This window comes from Rhinoraja longicauda, chromosome 38 (assembly GCF_053455715.1).
Source record: "Rhinoraja longicauda isolate Sanriku21f chromosome 38, sRhiLon1.1, whole genome shotgun sequence".
Lineage (NCBI taxonomy): Eukaryota > Metazoa > Chordata > Chondrichthyes > Rajiformes > Arhynchobatidae > Rhinoraja > Rhinoraja longicauda.
In genome coordinates this window covers 15,085,025-15,096,837 of record NC_135990.1, presented here as the reverse complement: position 1 = coordinate 15,096,837, position 11,813 = coordinate 15,085,025, and the positions used below count along the sequence as shown (strand labels likewise).

Sequence of the window (11,813 nt, the reverse complement as noted above, 5' to 3'; positions counted from 1 at the left end):
ACAGAGAGAGGGACAGAGAGAGGGACAGAGAGAGGGACAGAGAGAGGGACAGAGAGAGGGACAGAGAGAGGGACAGAGAGAGGGACAGAGAGAGGGACAGAGAGAGGGACAGAGAGAGGGACAGAGAGAGGGACAGAGAGAGGGACAGAGAGAGGGACAGAGAGAGGGACAGAGAGAGGGACAGAGAGAGGGACAGAGAGAGGGACAGAGAGAGGGACAGAGAGAGGGACAGAGAGAGGGACAGAGAGAGGGACAGAGAGAGGGACAGAGAGAGGGACAGAGAGAGGGACAGAGAGAGGGACAGAGAGAGGGACAGAGAGAGGGACAGAGAGAGGGACAGAGAGAGGGACAGAGAGAGGGACAGAGAGAGGGACAGAGAGAGGGACAGAGAGAGGGACAGAGAGAGGGACAGAGAGAGGGACAGAGAGAGGGACCGAGAGAGGGACCGAGAGAGGGACCGAGAGAGGGACAGAGAGAGGGACAGAGAGAGGGACAGAGAGAGGGACAGAGAGAGGACAGAGAGAGGGACAGAGAGAGGGACAGAGAGAGGGACAGAGAGAGGGACAGAGAGGGGACAGAGAGAGGGACAGAGAGAGGGACAGAGAGAGGGACAGAGAGAGGGACAGAGAGAGGGACAGAGAGAGGGACAGAGAGAGGGACAGAGAGAGGGACAGAGAGAGGGACAGAGAGGGACAGAGAGAGGGACAGAGAGAGGGACAGAGAGAGGGACAGAGAGAGAGACAGAGAGAGAGACAGAGAGAGAGACAGAGAGAGAGACAGAGAGAGAGACAGAGAGAGAGAGAGAGAGAGAGAGAGAGAGAGAGAGAGAGAGAACACGAACACAGGGCAGGGGGGAGGGGTGAGTAGGAGCCATGGTGAATGTCCATTGATGTTTGACTTGCGATCTATAAAAGGTCATCGTCCTCCAGTGCTCTGGTTTCCTCCCACACTCCACAGAGTACAGGTTTCGAGGCTAATTGGTAAAATTGTCCCCTGGTCCGAGCGGCATGTGGTCTGAGCGGATAAATGTTTGCACAACACGGGACTGCAAAGCTGCTTCAAGGGGGTTTAACGGCAACAGGCAGCTGTAGTTGGCGATGAAATATGCCCATCTGTACCCCTGGTTATTGATTCACCTACCCTGGCTAAAGGAGTCTGTGTATTCACCCTCATGGTCTTATACAGCTCTATAAGATCATCCCTGGAGTATTGTGTGCAGTTTTGGTCTCCTAATCTGAGGAAAGACGTTCTTGCCTTAGAGGGAGTACAGAGAAGGTTCACCAGATTGATCCCTGGGATGGCGGGACTTTCATATGAAGAAAGACTGGATAGACTGGGCTTGTACTCGCTGGAATTTAGAAGACTGAGGGAGGATCTTATAGAAACATATAAAATTCTTAAGGAGTTGGAGAGGCTAGATGCGGGAAGATTGTTCCCGATGTTGGGGGAGTCCAGAACCAGGGGTCACAGCTTAAGGATAAGGGGGCAGTCTTTTAGGACCGAGATGAGAAAACATTTCTTCACACAGAGAGTGGTGAGTCTGTGGAATTATCTGCCACAGAAGGTAGTTGAGGCCAGTTCATTGGCTATATTTAAGAGGGAGTTAGATGTGGCCCTTGTGGCTAAAGGGATCAGGGGGTATGGAGAGAAGGCAGGTACAGGCTACTGAGCTGGATGATCAGCCATGATCATATTGAATGGCGGTGCAGGCTCGAAGGGCATTTTCTATGTTTCTATGTTTCTATCCCTTGCATTATCCTGCACACGAGGAACAATTTACAATTTTACCAAAGCCAATTAACCTACAAATGCATCTCTCGTTTCCCTTTCCTCTGACTCTCAGTCTGAAGAAGGGTCTCGACCCGGAACACCACCCATTCCTTCTCACCAGATGCTGTCTGACCCGTTGAGTTACTCCAGCTCTTTGTGTCTATCTGCGGTTTTCCCAGCATCTGCAGTTCCTTCCTAGGCATTTAACCTACAAACCCGCACTCATTGGAGTGTGGGAGGAATCCAGAGCTCCAGGGGATGGTGAGCATTTATACATCGCTCGTCAAACACCAGTGCCCATTTACTATGATTACCACCACCCACCCACCCAACCCCTGCTCGGCCCATCAATGGCAGAGTAGATGATGGGCTGAATGGCCTAATTCTGCTCAAACATAGAAACATAGAAAATAGGTGCAGGAGGAGGCCATTTGGCCCTTCGAGCCAGCACCGCCATTCATTGTGATCATGGCTGATCATCCGCAATCAGTAACCCGTGCCTGCCTTCTCCCCATATCCCTTGAATCCACTAACCCCTAGAGCTCTATCTAACTCTCGTTTAAATTCATCCAGTGAATTGGCCTCCACTGCCTTCTGTGGCAGAGAATTCCACAAATTCACAACTCTCTGGGCGAAAAAGTTTTTTCTCACCTCAGTTTTAAATGGCCTCCCCTTTATTATTAGACTGTGGCCCCTGGTTCTGGACTCCCCCAACATTGGGAACATTTTTCCTGCATCTAGCTTGTCCAGTGCTTTTATAATTTTTATATGTTTCTATAAGATCCCCTCTCATCCTTCTAAATTCCAGTGAACACAAGCCCAGTCTTGCCAATCTTTCCTCATATGACTGTCCCGCCATCCCGGGGATTAATCTCGTGTTCCTAACGTCACCTATCCATATTCTCCAGAGATGCTGCCTGACCCGCTGAGTTACTCCAGCATTTTGTGTCTACCTTCGATTTAAACCAGCATCTGCAGTTTTTTTCCCTACACTTCCTAACCATTGAAATGCCTTCACGCCCCTCGCTGACCACCCACAGCTCAAGACTGGTGGGGGGGAGGAATGGAGTTAACCTTACCACCCCACCCCACCCCTCCCCCCCCCCATAGGCTCCTTGCTGCCATTGGGTCTATCCTCCTTAGTACATGTAGGAGGCATTTGTTGGCACAGGCCCTGTACTCGCTGGAGTTTAGACGAATGAGGGGGGGACTTCATTGAAACATACAGAACAGTGCAAGGCTTGGATAGAGTGGATGTGGAGAGGATGTTTCCACTAGTGGGAGAGTCTAGGACCAGAGGGCACAGCCTCAGAATCAGAGGACGTTCTTTTAGGAAGGAGATGAGGAGGAATTTCTTTAGCCAGAGGGCGGTGAATCTGTGAAATTCTTTGCCACAGACGGCTGTGGAGGCCAAGTCAGTGGATATATTTAAGGCAGAGATAGATAGATTCTTGATTAGTACGGGTGTCAGGGGTTATGGGAGAAGGCAGGAGAATGGGGTTAGGAGGGAGAGATCGATCAGCCATGATTGAATGGCGGAGTAGACTTGATGGGCCGAATGGCCTAATTCTACTCCTATCACTTATGATCTTATGATCTTAACTGTGCAGATGCCCAGCTGGGATGTTTTGGTTCCGTCTTCTCCCCTCTCCTGTCGGGCAGAAGATATGAAAGCTTTAAAGAACCTGCCACCAGATTCAGGAACAGCTTCTTTCCCACTTTTATCAGTCTCTTAAAAGGTCCTCTCATGAGCTAAGAGTGCTGACCTACTATCTTACTCATTGGAGACCCTCGGACTATCCTTGATTTACCTTGCACTAAACTTTCAGTCAGAGAGTTGTGAATCTGTGGAATTCCCTGCCTCAGAAGGCAGTGGAGGCCAATTCTCTGAATGCATTCAAGAGGGAGCTAGATAGAGCTCTTCAGGATAGCGGAGTCAGGGGGTATGGGGAGAAGGCAGGAACAGGGTACTGATTGAGAATGATCAGCCATGATTACATTGAATGGCGGTGCTGGCTCGAAGGGCCGAATGGCCTCCTCCTGCACCTATTGTCTATTGTCTTTTGTAAACGTTGTTCCCTTATCGTGTATCTGTACACAGTAAATGTTGTTTGATTGTAATCATGCATTGTCTTTCCGCTGACTGGATAACACGCAATGAAAAGCTTTTCACTGTACCTCAGTACACGTGACAATAAACTAAACTGAATTTCGATCTCCCAACCTACCTCATTGCAGAACAAGCACTTTAAAAAAAAATTGCACTCTCCAATTTTAACGCTGTAACTATATTCTGCTCTCTGGTATTTTTCTCTTTATACTACCTGTTGTCCATGTCCTGGGCTTGGTTACACTCGTGTGTAGTTTGATTTGACAGGCTGTCAGGCGAACAGGCTAGAACTTGGAGCGCAGAAGGTTGAGGGTGATCTTATAGAGGTGTACAAGATCACGAGGGGAATAGATAGGGTGAATGCACAAATCCTGAAGTCTGAAGAAGGGGCTCGACCCGAAACGTCACCCATTCCTTCTCTCCCGAGATGCTGCCTGACCTGCTGAGTTACTCCAGCATTTTGTGAATAAATACCTTTGAGACCGTGAGAGGTAGTGGCCACAAGCTCTTGCTGGGAACCTGCACACGGTGGATGACACAGAGTGCTGCAGTAACTCAGCGGGTCAGGCAGCATCTCTGGAGAACACGGACAGGGGACATTTCGGATCAGGACCCATCTTCAGACACAAAACGTCATCAGTCCATGTTCTCCAGAGATGCTGCCTGACCCGTTAAGTTACTCCAGCAACGTGTGTGTGTGTGATTTTTGTAAACCAGCATCTGCAGTTCCTTGCGTACACGTCTTAAAGATGATGCTGTTTATTGGTGTTTGGGTTGTTAAAGTTGTACAGCGTGGAAGCAGGCTCGTTGGCACTTTGTGTCCATTTGTGGAACCCAGCATCTGCAGTTCCTGGTGCTCACTGGATGAGTCAAGTGGTCTTAGACATTAGACAATAGTTGCAGGAGAAGGCCATTCGGCCCTTCGAGCCAGCACCACCATTCACTGTGATCATGGCTGATCATCCACAATCAGTACCCCGTTCCTGCCTTCTCCCCATACCCCCTGACTCCGCTATCCTTAAGAGCTCTATCTAGCTCTCTCTTGAAAGCATCCAGAGAATTGGCCTCCACTGCCTTCTGAGGCAGAGAATTCCACAGATTCACAACTCTCTCCTTCTGCGCTTTAAAAGCACCCAAAGTGCCTTTACAACAGAAGTTACTGAGAAGTGGTCAGAAGCAAGTCGAGTTTTCAAATAGAATTCCTGGCGTTGATCAGATAAAAGGATGGGTCGCCCTCAGATGCAGTCTGAGAATCAAGACCAAACCATCCACAGCATCTGCACCGAGCGACAGAGGTCTGGGTTGGCAGAATGCTCTGTATAGTTGTAGTGGTGCCCAGCGACACCTGTTCATTGGTCTCAAATTAGCTGCTGCAAACTTCGCTTCACATTCCAGGGCACTGTAGAGTTGACTGCAATCGAGGGAGCATACCAGCTAAGGTTGCCAACTGTCCCGTATTAGCCGGGACGTCCCGTATTTTGGGCTCAATTAGTTTGTCTCGTACAGGACCACCCTTGCCCCTTATTAGTAGGGTTGCCAACTTCCTCACTCCCAAATACGGGACAAAGGTTGACGTCACCGCCCCGCGCCCCACGTGACCTCACCCAGCCAGCGGCCACGTGCTCCCGCTCCACCAATGGCTGCCGCTGGTGTAGCTGGGACATGTTGGCCGGTCTGGGCAAGTTGGGCCGAAGGGCCTGTTTCCACACTGTATCACTCTACGATAGGAACGGCTTCACATCAATAACATAACTTGCATTTTACACAGAGAATTCAGAGTCAAAACAATGAGAGCCAAACCACGAGAGTAGATGAAGTACGGACTATTGAAAGATGCTGAAGGAGAGGGGGGTCGGTGCCTGAGGCCAAGGCAGCAGAAGACACAGCTGATGGAAGAGGGATGGGTGGAGGAACACGAATCTGAGGAGCAACCAGTTCTGGGGGCTGCAGGAGGATCTGACAGAGGGAGGTGCTCAAATAAGAAACATTGGGACATGCATGCACAAAAAATACACAGAGCAGTGGAGTAACTCAGTGGGTCAGGCAGCATCTGTAGAGAACATGGGATCATAAGGGGTTGGACAGGCTAGATGCAGGAAGATTGTTCCCGATGTTGGGGAAGTCCAGAACAAGGGGTCACAGTTTAAGGATAAGGGGGAAGTCTTTTAGGACCGAGATGAGAAAGTTTTTTTTCACACAGAGAGTGGTGAATCTGTGGAATTCTCTGCCACAGAAGGTAGTTGAGGCCAGTTCATTGGCTATATTTAAGAGGGAGTTAGATTTGGCCCTTGTGGCTAAAGGGATCAGGGGGTATGGAGAGAAGGCAGGTACGGGATACTGAGTTGGATGATCAGCCATGATCATATTGAATGGCGGTGCAGGCTCGAAGGGCTGAATGGCCTACTCCTGCACCTATTTTCTATGTTTCAATGTTTCTAGGACCTTTTCAGTTTGGTTTTGGAGATACAGCGCGGAAACAGGCCCTTCGGCCCAACAAGTCCTCACCGACCAGCGATCCCCGCACATTAACACTATCCTACACACACGAGAGACAATTTTTACATTTATACCAAGCTAATTAACCTACAAACCTGCACGTCTTTGGAGTGTGGGAGGAAATCAAAAGTCTCGGAGAAAACCCATGCAGTAGAACGTACAAACTCCGTACAGACAGCATCCATAGTCAGGATCGAACCCAGGTCCCTGGTGCTGCAAGGCAGCAACTCTACCGCTGTGCCACCATGTTGTCATTCAGTCTTCCCCAAGACATAATCTATCCATGTTGTCTAGAGGTGCAGCCTGACCCACAGAGTTACTCCAGCACTTTGTGTCTTTTTTTTGTAAACAAGCATCTGTGGTTTATTGAGCCTACAATCATAGGTTCACATTCATGAGTAGAATTAGGCTATTCGGCCCATTGAATCTACTCCGCCATTCAATCATGGCTGATCTCTGCCTCCTAATCCCATTTTCCTGCCTTCTCCCCATAACCCTTGACACCCGTTCTAATCACGAATTTGTCTGAAAGGATACTGAAAGGAAGCATGCAGGTACAGCAGGCAGTGAAGAAAGCCAATGGAATGTTGGCCTTCATAACAAGAGGAGTTGAGTATAGGAGCAAAGAAGTCCTTCTGCAGTTGTACAGGGCCCTAGTGAGACCGCACCTGGAGTACTGTTGCAGTTTTGGTCTCCAAATTTGAGGAACGATAGTCTTGCTATTGAGGGCGTGCCCTGTAGGTTTACTAGGTTAATTCCCGGAATGGCGGGACTGTCATATGTTGAAAGACTGGAGCGACTAGGCTTGTATACACTGGAATTTAGAAGGATGAGAGGAAATCTTATCGAAACGTAGAAGATTATTAAAGGGTTGGACACGTTAGAGGCAGGAAACATGTTCCCAATGTTGGGGGAGTCCAGAACAAGGGGCCACAGTTTAAGAATAAGGGGTAGGCCATTTAGAACGGAGATGAGGAAAAACTTTTTCAGTCAGAGAGTTGTGAATCTGTGGAATTCTCTGCCTCAGAGGGCAGTGGAGACCAATTCTCTGAATGCATTCAAGAGAGAGCTAGATAGAGCTCTTAAAGATAGCGGAGTCAGGGGGTATGGGGAGAAGGCAGGAACGGGGTACTGATTGAGAATGATCAGCCATGATCACATTGAATGGCGGTGCTGGCTCGAAGGGCCGAATGGCCTACTCCTGCACCTATTGTCTATTGTCTATCTCTGCCTTAAAAATATCCACTGACACAATATCCATTGCCACAGGCCTCTGCGGCAATGAGTTCCACAGATTAACTACCCTCTGACTAAAGATGTTCCCCTCACCTCCTTTCTAAAAGAGCGCCCTTTAATTCTGAGGCTGTGACCTCTGGTCCTGGGCTCTCCCACCAATGGAAACATCCTCTCCACGTCCACTAACTATCATTCAGGACTGCCTGAGGCAACAGAGTGGTGAGACCCAGTCTAGGCTGGGGACTGTGTGAATCAGAGTTCCTGAGAGAGTGGGAGGTCAGACGGCAATTACCCTGACCAGGTGTGAAAGTGACACAGATATGTAGGTGTATCTCAACAGAAAGGCAGATGAGTTTAGGAGCAACACATTATTGTTTCCATTCAATGACAATAATCTTGCTTTTGATCTGAACCTGAAGGTTCCCCCCTTAAAGTCAAGCCCAACTCCGCTATGGGATTCCCCCGACTCTCAGTCTGACCCGAAGGATCTCGACCCAAAACGTCACCCATTCCTTCTCTCCAGAGATGCTGCCTGTCCCGCTGAGTTACTCCAGCATTTTGTGTCTATCTTAGGCAATGGGAATAAATCTAGAGTCCACTGAAAACATTCCTCTCTACTGGTTTCCAGTGTGCAACTAGGAAAACCAAGCACAATAGACAATAGACAATAGGTGCAGGAGGAGGCTTTTCGGCCCTTCGAGCCAGCACCACCATTCAATGTGATCATGGCTGATCATTCTCAATCAGTACCCCGTTCCTGCCTTCTCCCCATACCCCCCCGACTCCGCTATCCTTAAGAATGCATCCTTATCTTGAATGCATTCAGAGAATTGGCCTCCACTGCCTTCTGAGGCAGAGAATTCCACAGATTCACAACTCTCTGACTGAATTTTTTTTCCTTATCTCAGTTCTAAATGGCCTACCCCTTATTCTTAAACTGTGGCCCCTTGTTCTGGACTCCCCCAACATTGGGAACATGTTTCCTGCCTCTAACGTGTCCAACCCCTTCTGGTCTGAAGAAGGGTCTTGACCCGAAACGTCACCCATTCCTTCTCTCCCGAGATGCTGCCTGACCTGCTGAGTTACTCCAGCATTTTGTGAATAAATCCCTTAATAATCTTATACGTTTCGATAAGATCTCCTCTCATCCTTCTAAATTCCAGTGTATACAAGCCCAATGTATTTTATTAGAAATCCAGGTTGTTGAGAATAATCACATTGACCTGATAGGTGTACAAAATGATGAGAGGGTGAACAGTCAGAAACCTTTTCTCTGGAAGGAAAAATCATATACTAGAGGACATAATTTTAAGGTGAGAGAGGCGACATTTAAAGTTGAGCAGGGCAGGGGTGGTGAGCATCTGGAACAAGCTGCCAGGGCGGTGGGGGGTTGAGGCAGATACAATTTGGCTTTTAAGGATAGATATGCAGGGAACGGAGGGATATGGATTATCAGGTAGATAAGTATAAGAAAATAACTGCAGATGCTGGTACAAATCGAAGGTATTTATTCACAATTTTTTTTTAGAGTGGGGGGAGGGGGAGCAAGAGCGGAGCTGCGGGATGTAGAAGAGACCCTAGTGAGAGCCTCATCTATGATGGAAGAGGGGAAGCCCCGTTTCCTGAAGAATGAGGACATCTCTGATGCCCTAGTGTGGAATAAATCAGGTAGATAAGTGATGGTAGACATAAAAAGCTGGAGTAACTCAGCGGGACAGGCAGCATCTCATTTCTTCTCTCCAGAGACATCACCCATTCCTTCTCTCCAGAGATGCTGCCCAAGTTACTCCAGAGTTTTGTGTCTATCTTCGATTTAAACCAACATCTGCAGTTCCTTCCTACACATATTGAAGTGATGGTCTTGGCATCATGTTCAGCACAGACATCATGGGCCGAAGGACAGATTCTTGTTGCTGTACTGTTCTGTGCTCTAACATTCCCACAGACACAGAGGGTAAAGAGTGTCCAACACTTTTCAAGTAAACAATGACTTTGCCTTCACAATAAAATAGCAACAACCTACAATTCCTGGTCTCACGAACAACCATTCCAACATTAAAATTGACTAATCAAAACAGCCCACACCCATCACATGAATGCCCGTCTCAATACCAGGCTCACCCTGTCTGCCGGGACACACAAGACAGGTGGGGCAGAGTTGGCAGCTGTGTATTTTGGCATCACCTTTGCTAGGTTTGTCCTTAACTACTTTATATTTACAGAACATGCTTTCCACCAGACCTTGTTTGGGATTCGAGTCATTTTGTGGCAGAAAGGGTTTGGTTCTGCTTCTGTATTTTGTAGTGCAGTTCTACACGCTGGTCAGGAGGGAAGGTTTACACACAGGCACACACCCCTTCAGCGCCTAGCATTGTGCGGTTAGGCATTCAATTAATGGGCTGCCCACAGGGCAAAGTACCTGGAACACTTTTGTATCCAATCTCCCTGTGGCACAAACAATCAGGGCTTGTAAAGGGTGGAGTTGTGGCTTGAAAACTGTGCGTGCAATATGTAAGATACACACAAAATGCTGGAGTAACTCAGTAGGCAGTATCGCTGCATAGAAGGAATGGGTGACGTTTCGGGTCGAGACCCTTCTTTCTGTCCCGCTGAGATTCGAAGGGCCGAATGGCCTCCTCCTGCACCTATTGTCTATTGATACACCAGCATTTTGTGTCACCAGCATTGATACACCAGCTATCTTCGGTGTAAACCAGCATCTGCAGATCCTTTCTACGCACTTGCAGTGTTTAATGTGTAGGAAGGAACTGCAGATGCTGGTTTATACCGAAGATGCTGGACAAAATGCTGGAGTAACTCAGCGGGACAGGCAGCATCTCTGGAGAGAAGGACGTTTCGGCTTGAGACCCTTCAGACTCTGAAGAAGAGTCTCGACCAGAAACATCACCCATTCCTTCTCTCCAGAGATCTGCCTGTCCCGCTGAATTACTCCAGCACTTTGTGTCTACCTTCGGTTTAAACCAGCACCTGCAGTTCCTTCCCTCACATCCTCCGTCACACAGAAGACCAGCCAGCCTTTCACCAACACACTCCATGTTTTTTGAACTCAGGATCAATAGACAATATACAATAGGTGCAGGAGGAGGCCATTCGGCCCTTCGAGCCAGCACCGCCATTCAATGTGATCATGGCTGATCATTCACAACCAGTACCCCGTTCCTGCCTTCTCCCCATACCCCCGATCATCCATGTGTGTGTTCCCGATTCTCTGACCAGTTAAACTCTCCCTCTGAAATTCTAAAGAGGCTAAATAAAAATATATATATATCCTGGATCAGGAATTTTCTTGGGAGTGGGATGAGTTCTATATAGAAACATAGAAAATAGGCGCAGGAGTAGGCTATTCGGCCCTTCGAGCCTGCACCGCCATTCAATATGATCATGGCTGATCATCCAACTCAGTATCCTGTACCTGCCTTCTCTCCATACCCCCTGATCCCTTTAGCCACAAGGGCCACATCTAACTCCCTCTTAAATATAGCCAATGAACTGGCCTCAACTACCTTCTGTGGCAGAGAATTCCACCGATTCACCACTCTCTGTGTGAAAAAAAACGTTCTCATCTCGGTCCTAAAAGACCTCCCCCTTATCCTTAAACTGTGACCCCTTGTTCTGGACTTCCCCAACATCGGGAACAATCTTCCTGCATCTAGCCTGTCCAACCCCTGAAGACAGGGCTGGCTCGAACCAGTCCCATTTCTTGAGCCTAACCTCAGATACAATTCAGTGAAGAACACTTAAGGTAAACAGAAATTTGATCCATATCTCAACTTCTGACACCAGGGCAAACATTCATCAGATAACTGCCAACAACATTGAATTTTATAAGCTTAAAATATTATGTGCGTCATGGAACAGTATAGCAGAGGAACATGCCCTTCGGCCCACAATGACAGTGCACGAACACAACGCCAAGACAACTCTTCCCCACCTGCACACAAACAAATGCAAAATAGCAATCGGAAAATATCAACTGCAGGCTGTTAGTTTAGAGTTAGACTGCCCTGGAATTACTGCATGTAACTAAAAGTGGAGCAGAAAGTATAAACGCGACCAAAACTCAAATAAACAATATCAGAAATTGTATATATATATATATATATATATATATATACAAACGCATCCACAATAGAAACAGTCTGGAGTCGCAAAAACATAAAGAATAACCTCACGATGGAAT

At 48.0% G+C, this 11,813-nt stretch overlaps 1 protein-coding gene across 3 annotated transcripts in view; it reads right to left on the bottom strand.

Annotated features, from left to right (window-relative positions):
- LOC144610808 (death-associated protein kinase 2-like) overlaps window positions 1-11,813 on the bottom strand; it is a 196,271-nt gene that overhangs the window by 184,356 nt on the left and 102 nt on the right. The window lies entirely within an intron of this gene.